Here is an 8,113-nt window from a genome sequence, read left to right as displayed (position 1 = left end):
AGGAGTTTTAACTGATGTCACATCTATGCTAATATGGCAAAAAATTTGCTTGCTAGCTAACCAACAACTCTAACAATGTATTTGAGACAAGTGCACATTTATTTATGTTTTCAATAAACATTGGAGACAAAACATAGTTTAGATGTTGTCAACAATCTATGCCAACCCAGTCTGTTTTGCCCCATAGTGTCGCACGCGTCGGTTTTGTTGCTAAACAACCAACCCGTCTATTGAGGTTACAAAACTGTTCAAAGAGCCAAATATGACATTTCACATCACATTCAAAAAGAGAAGCAAAGCAAGAGGCAAAATGTTATACCAATTTCTTTTAGACTTTATTTGTTCCATTTAAATGTATGCATCTCAAGTGGACAATTTACATAAAACCCATAGGCTCTCCGGAATTGTCTACCAATGGATGTACTCAGCCACGGTGGGAGCAGCGCAGGGGTATAAATCGGAAGACACCATTTAAGCTTCAAGGGGGGTTGGGGAGGGAGGTAAGAGGTGGATGGTTTCTGCCAGGCGCCGAACACCGCCAGTATCATTCAGCCCAGTGCTTGTTGTGCAGAAGGGAATGCTGGGAAACGTGGAGGACCCTGTGCGGTGGACCTGGAGAGAGTGAACAAGAGAAAGTGTGCAGAATTAGTTTCGGTCATATTGGCTTAACATCTGCCTCCCTGGCTAGAGTGGATAGACTGGCTGGCACACCATTGGGTTGTTTACACCATAAGCCAGATTCTGCAGGCTATTCAATTCACATTCCATGAGTGAGCCCCAATAGTCAGCTAAGCATTTCCTTTGGCATTACAGAGAGTCCATTACTGGACAAAGAAAGGTTTAGTAGTTGTGTCCTGATAAGGCTCCTATCGCCCCTGCATGTGAACTTACATTTCCTGTGAGTCTAGCTCCTGCTCTCCTCACGACGCCTCCGCTGCATTCTTCAGACAGGCTGCAAATGCCTCCATCAGATCCTTACAGTCACCCCTCTCCTTCACACTGTAGAGAGAACACAACCACATGGTTAGGACCTCTGAGGGAGGGACCTTGGATCCTCTCCTCCAATAATTTGACAGCTATGGAGCCAATAGCGACCTTTGAAGCATTTAGATAGGTTGGCCATCGAGCTCAGCACCAAATGATCCCGGTCAACTAAAGATGTTTTGGTGTCAAACTGTCAGCCTGGAAGTGTCCTAGGCCTACCCTGTCCTAGTATGAGCTTTTCTAAACAATGTTGGCATTCCTCAGATTGAACCAAGTCAGACTGGTCCTACAGACAGACACTGCCCTCACTAAAAGGAGTGAACTGGTTACATAGGTAGAGAGTGTTGGCATACTGGTCACTAGAGAGGACAGGGAAGGGTGTTGAGGGAGATTATTTCAGGAACTCGGCACCAAACAGCGGGCATACACTGACACAACGCATTAGGGTGATACGGCGAAAGGGAGCGAGGGAAGATAGGAAGGTGGGGAGAGAGGGATGGGGATAAACCCATCTGTGATGGAAGGTGGGCATCAGGGAGAGCGAGTGATTGCGTAACAACGCAAAACAGACGACGAAAAGGCCGGGTAGGAGGGTGATGGTCAGAGACGGCAGGAGGGGATGGATTGACTGATATGACTGTCTGCAACCCCACACTACCTCACCATTCTCCCATTGGTTCCATGCCCCCCCCCCCCCCCCCCCCCACGACCCCTTGTCGCTGGGCTGATCTCTATGATGTAACTCACAGCTGGTCTCTGCAGCTTAAAAAGGTTTATGCAGCTGATTGCTACGGGTTTGAAGAAGGGTCGTTTGTGTAGTGTGTGTCGAGTGAGTCACTGAACGCGTAAGAGTGTACGTGTGTTTATTTATTTATTTATTTCACCTTTATTTAACCAGGTAGGCAAATTGAGAACACGTTCTCATTTACAATTGCGACCTGGCAATTGGTGTGTGTGGTAGGAAGAGGCATGGGGAGGGTGATGGGGCAGTGATATGGAGGCAGCAGAGATGACCCAACAGCAGCACAGAGGACCTGGCCCTGAGGCTGTGTGGCCAGATAATCCATCCACCATAAACATCCCCTGCTTTTACCACTGAGAGAAAGTGCTTAAAGACATATGACTGGACCAAACCTACAATGAGAAGCAGGGGAGATAAACCCAAAACAGGCAGCCATTTTAATAATCAAATGACATTGAACTGTAATGGAGGGAGGGAAGGGAAAGAGGGATGGATAGAAACACATTCATTCTCCCACTATAAGAGCGACACTGGGTCTGGGTACCCCACAACTGTAGCCTGGGGCCTCGTCAACCAACCAACCAAATTAGGCTTTGTTATGTAATGCTGCCTGAACAGAACAGAACTCCCCTGTCTCTCCATCTTCAGCTCCACACAAACAAATGGGGGAATCCTTTGTGAATGAACCAAGGGGAGAACATTGGGGGTTTGAATATACTGTACATAAAAAATATTAGTTTCAAGTTAACATCTTGGGATTGAGTGATCAACATGCAAGAGTCATCTGCTGCAGAGTGTTACCTCTGGATGTCAGAGGGCAGCGAACTGGTGACATCACCATGATAGCGGTCACACAACATGAGGGGGGTGGGGGGCATCAGGCACGTTACGGCACCACCACCATGTTGGCATGGCAATGGGCACCGACCACTTTAGGGCGCATCATAGAGCAAGTTAAAGAGGGTAGGGTGGCAAGGGCTGGGTTTGTATGGGAAGAGGATGACCGATTGGGCGGTTGGACTGGTGGAAACACTGCCTTTACAATCAGGAAATTAAGATGTGAATTATTTAGGGCTGTCGGCCGGCCACTAGTTGTGCACAGGTCAGTGGTTTGTTTAACCGCAATTGCTAATAACCCACCCGTAACCGCCCGACTATATGTGATAAAGTGAACATTTGTTTTTGCCCGATTTAGATATGTTTCTGCTTATAATTTCCAACATTTTGGTAGGCTATTTGTTAGTCAACTTGTCTGTAATTAGATACATGCAGCTTCTCTTCTGTCATTATATGTTGACCTAGAAGACTAAATAAATCCTTGCTCACCAGAATGTCATAAATCAATAGAATGAATGCTTCAATCTAGTTGACATTGGTAAAATTCTGTCATCTCTGCATCTTTTGCAGAGTAAAGACATTTAGGGACTGGGAAGAACATGCCATAACCACAGTTTGATCGGTTTCAAGGAAATATACTGAACCAAAATATAAACGCAACATGCAACAATTTCAAAGATTTTACAGAATTACAGTTCACATGAGGAAATCATTCAATTGAAATGCATTAGGCCCTAATCTATGGATTTCACATGACTGGGAATACATATGCATCTGTTGGTTACAGATACCTAATTTAAAAGAAATGGGCCTCATAACGGGCCTCAGGATCTCATTGCGGTATTTTTGTGCATTCAAATTGCCAATCGATAAAATGCAAATTGTGTTAGTTGTCTGCAGCTTATGCCTGCCCATACCATAACCCCACCGCCACCATGGGGCACTCTGTTCACAATGTTGACATCAGCAAACCGCTCGCCCACACAACACCATACACATGGTCTGCAGTTGTGGGGCCGGTTGGACGTACTGCCAAATTCACAAAAACATAGTTTTTGGGGGGGATTATGGTAGACATTGGTGGACATTTCTGCAGTCAGCATACCAATTGCACGCTCCCTCAAAACTTGAGACATCTGTCGCATTGTGTGACAAAACTGCACATTTTAGAGTGGCCTTTTATTGTCCCCAGGGCATGGTGCACCTGCACCTGATCATGCTGTTTAAATCAGCTTCTTGGGACCAACACTAACAATTTACATGTTGCGTTTGTATTTTTGTTCAGTGTAGAAAGCTGTGAAAACAACCCAACATGTTTCTGATAAGATTTCAGTTCGGCTTGGATGCATATTTTATGTGTTTGAAATACTAAATCGGCTTTTATGATGCTGATAAATACAGCATCTCTACAGACGGTATCTAACACATTCTCTCAAGATGCTAAAATAAATCAATCATATTTCTCCACTCCTGTACCAGAGTCAAAATTTTGACTACATTTGGTGTACCATTTTACTGCAAGAAATGCTTAATTCTGCAGGAGTTAATATTAAAGCTGTGAGAGAGGTTATAGTCCAGATTTCAGTTTCCATTTAACCCATCTGAACAATAGGCTTCAGTTCCCTTGACATGCCATAGGCCTATTTGAAGTCCCCATCTTATGACTGTCAAATTTGTATAGCGCCTCACAATCAAACAGCATCCGCTTTTACCACTTCACCAAATCTTTCCCTTGTTAGTGCCTTAAAGGAACTCCTGCTCAATTCTGAGTATCAATAAAGTTTGCAAAACTCAGACAAAAAAAAGCATTGGAGTATTAAATATAATATGGTCAACAGTATAATCTGAATTGAGCTTCAATAGTGAGTGCAAACTGTGTATAGAACGTGTATAACTAGGCTGTCCTAATGGAAAATAAGGGATGCTTAGAAAAGGGAACCAAAGAGAAGGGAACCATCCAGACCAGTATACTAAAGAAAAGAGAGTTGGGACACGGAGCCAATATCATCTAGCTTGTGAATAGCTTTGAAGTTGGTTACTGGGCCTGTCTGAGTAGGAAACTAAGAGTGATCTAAAGTCACTACACTGAAGAGTTCAATGGCATTGGGACGCCTGCGAGAGAACAACTATAGAGGGAACTAAGGGCAGGCCTACAATGATAGGGATATCATTCTAGGACCAATACAAACATTGTCAGAGTCTCAAATGGCACCCTTATTCCCTATACTGTGTGCTCACTGGGCTCTGGTCAAAATAAGTGCACTAAATAGGGAATAGGGTGTACTTTGGGACAGAATAATTATCTATGGAGCAGGAGGAGAAGAAAGGAGAAAAATAAAGAAAATTACTGCGAATGACTTGGTTGGTTTCCAGTTGGAGCCCTGTTGTAGCTAAGGGGTCTTGAATTGCACTAACACTGCATTCCATCCAAGTAAACCACATTTTCAGTCAAGCAGAGCAAGCACACACATGTCTACATACAAGCCAGGAGCCAGGGTCTGTTTGGAAGGCTAGGGTGTTGGCTTACAAGTTACACACAGTTAGACTACCAAAGTTACTACAGAACCAAATTTCAAAGTACACAGCAGGACCCACACAGGTAGTAGACATCTGTAACATGGTTAATATTAATATTTAAAGCGGCAGTTAGGTATCCAAGTCATACATTGACATGTATAATCTATAAGTCTCAATGTACTGACTAGGAGATACGCGACGCACTGCAGGTAACAGGGGCATCAGTAAGGCACCTACAAAGCACACACAAATACCTTGTCACAGGTTCATATGTCAGTCAACGCAGGTTCTAGAATGTTTAGGCCAGGTCCACAAGCTCAAAGTACGTTCCAGAGGGGTTGTTTGGCCCATTACCAAACTGACCCCTAGACCCTAAGGCATGTGTACTTGTGGATATCCGAGGATAAGACAGGTGTAATTAACAACATGACATTTGTTTGTGTTTGAAGGCGTCAAGGTGGTAACTCCTTCAACTAATCCATGTATTTCTACGTGACATGTTAGGGCAGGCCAAGCCAGCCAAGATGGCCGCAGTCAGCTGTGCATCGTGTAAGGCCGTTTAAAAATATATACCTTTTCAGGTTCCACGGCAAGTCAAAAACATGATCATGAACTATAGCCATACGACAGGACATGGTATCCTGGAGGTTTACACACCAACCCATGCATGACTATTTAGAATTCAAGAGTGGAGCTATAAATACATCGTCCTGGTATACATTACTCAGTCAGCCCTCTGGTACAGCTAGCTACGCTGCCTTCAGCAGGTCCACTGTCGTCACGTGGACCATGTTACAGGATACAGTATAATTTGGGTCCATCAATGACAAACCCCAAGGACCATGAGGTTAACAGTAGAACTCTGGCCTGAGGGTTAACGGTACAACCCTTGACTGTAGGGTTAAGAAAGTGTCCTGAAAAGTTGCACCATAACAGCACAGGGCCCTTGACTAAACTTCAAAGTAGATGTTATTTACTGTGGCATAGACCAAAGAGCTGTACATTGTACAAAACAATTGTGCTTGACCCAAGTGTTGAGAAAGCCTTCATCTAGTTTCTAATGCAACATTGACAAATTATAAAAGTATAAATACTGAGGTAAAGGGCACCTGATGCAAAGTGAACTATGAGAGGCCTACAACGAGTATCAACACTACAGTCCATTCATAAAAAGGTGGCATACAACAATTCGATGACATTCAATTCACCATGGCTCAAGACCGCTATAGGCACCCTGAAAATGTTACTAAAACAAAACTTTACAACCAGCAGCCAACCTAGCCCATCCCTAGCATGCGCTGCAACCTACCACCCCCTAAACCCTGCATCCTTATCTCATCCCTCACACCCATTGGTCTGGACTTATCTGGCCTATACAGCCTGGGACACTCCAGGCCCTAGCCTAGCCTAGCTCCAAACCCTGCAACAACACATCAAAATACAACACCAAGGGTCAAAATGCACCTAGGTTTTGGTGAAATGTCAATGAAGATTGACAGAGTTGAAAACCGCTGAGGGCTAGAGTAGACGCGTTACATCAGCCATCGAACCAGGCTTTGACATTGCACTGTCATTGAGCCCTCACACACAACCCAACCATCCAGGTTTCCTGTTTCTACACATTTCTAGAGATAAAACCCACAACAATCTCACTCTGCATTAATCTTGCAGAGGGAGGACAGAGGAGGGGGGGAAAGGTGCACACAGATCGGGACAATGAAGCAGTGAGTTAGCGACTTAGCGCTGGCTAACGCTCACTCAACGCTGTCGACACAGCAAGGCCAGAAAAGCTGCGTGGGGACAGGGGCGGGTGGGTGGGGAGCGAGTAGGAGAGAACATGATGTAGGCAAATTCCCTGCCTTCGATCAGGCGTGTGCGAGAGACTGCCGTGCTTTGACCCCAAAACCCCTACGTGCGTACCCCCCATTACACTACAATAGTAACCCCCCCAACCTGCCAAGACAGTTTAAATTCAGTTACATATAGAAAATTGGAATTTGGATTCTTCTATCATCATACACTGCACTACTCAACTGCTCCACCATTTTATCATGGCGCAACACAAGGATTGCAAACGACATCAACTCATCATGCACCGCTATAGCCTTCCTCCAAGCGACGGGGGGAGGGTAGTCGCTTCAATTAAAACAACTCAACACTGAAATCCACTTGGAGACACTGGGAACTTCCAAGTGAAAAGCACTAGAAGCACTGCGGCTTTGCCACGTCCATCCAATGAGTTGGAAGCCATGGATGGGCATCCTGGAGACGTTGGTCCCAGTGGCAATGGCGGACAAAAACTGAGAAAACCACATCCTTCCGTACAGACACTCACCATTTGTCCAGGTCTGCCTTGATGCTTGCACACGTGGCAGGGACGGGGGCCTCAGTAGGAACGGCGGTCTCGGAGTCCGACATGTCTGTAGAGTTGCTGTGCGTGTCAGTGTCTCCTCTGTACGCCTATGGGTTGCGTGTGCCAGAGAGAGAGGAAGAGAGTGAGAAGAGAGCAGAGGAGCGTGTTAGTGGGAGGGGCAAGTGAACACACATGAGGGGAGGGAGGGAGAAAATGTGACAGGACAGAACACATGTGAAAATAAGGGTCAGCTCAGTGACCCAGACAAAGTTCAGTGGGAAAATAAATCAAGTGGAAAGATGTTGAAGTAGAGTGGAGAAGACTAAAAATGACACTTCAAATACCATGAAAAGCCAGATGGATACCCTTAATGTTCATGTAGGCCTACAACTCATTCACCAACTGAATGTGGCAACCCATACCAACAACCTTCTATACAAGCAACTATGCAAAACTAACATTCTTTTTACACGCACTTCGCTACAGATGCGCACGTTTCGGGGCCCGTGCGCACACATGAAGATGGAGCACTGAGCGCTGCAGAAGGAGAAAAAAAAGTAGATCCATCAAAGCAAAAGGATCCCCGCATGACCTATGGACGAGTGCCACCTACTGGCCTGTTCAAGAAATGACGCACGCATCCACTGTAGTCATGCGTTTAAAAAATCGCCCCAAATAAT

General features: G+C 45.2%; 1 long non-coding RNA gene across 1 annotated transcript; it reads right to left on the bottom strand.

The window, feature by feature from the left end:
• Positions 1–311: 311 nt before the first annotated feature.
• Positions 312–7,578, bottom strand: LOC120051944. The gene is made up of 3 exons (XR_005477341.1): positions 7,416–7,578; positions 892–999; positions 312–612 (listed from the first exon to the last, which is right to left on the bottom strand). It is a non-coding gene; the product is annotated as an uncharacterized LOC120051944 (long non-coding RNA).
• Positions 7,579–8,113: the final 535 nt, after the last annotated feature.

This window comes from Salvelinus namaycush, chromosome 8 (genome assembly GCF_016432855.1).
Source record: "Salvelinus namaycush isolate Seneca chromosome 8, SaNama_1.0, whole genome shotgun sequence".
Lineage (NCBI taxonomy): Eukaryota > Metazoa > Chordata > Actinopteri > Salmoniformes > Salmonidae > Salvelinus > Salvelinus namaycush.
This window is presented reverse-complemented; position numbering and strand designations above follow the sequence as displayed.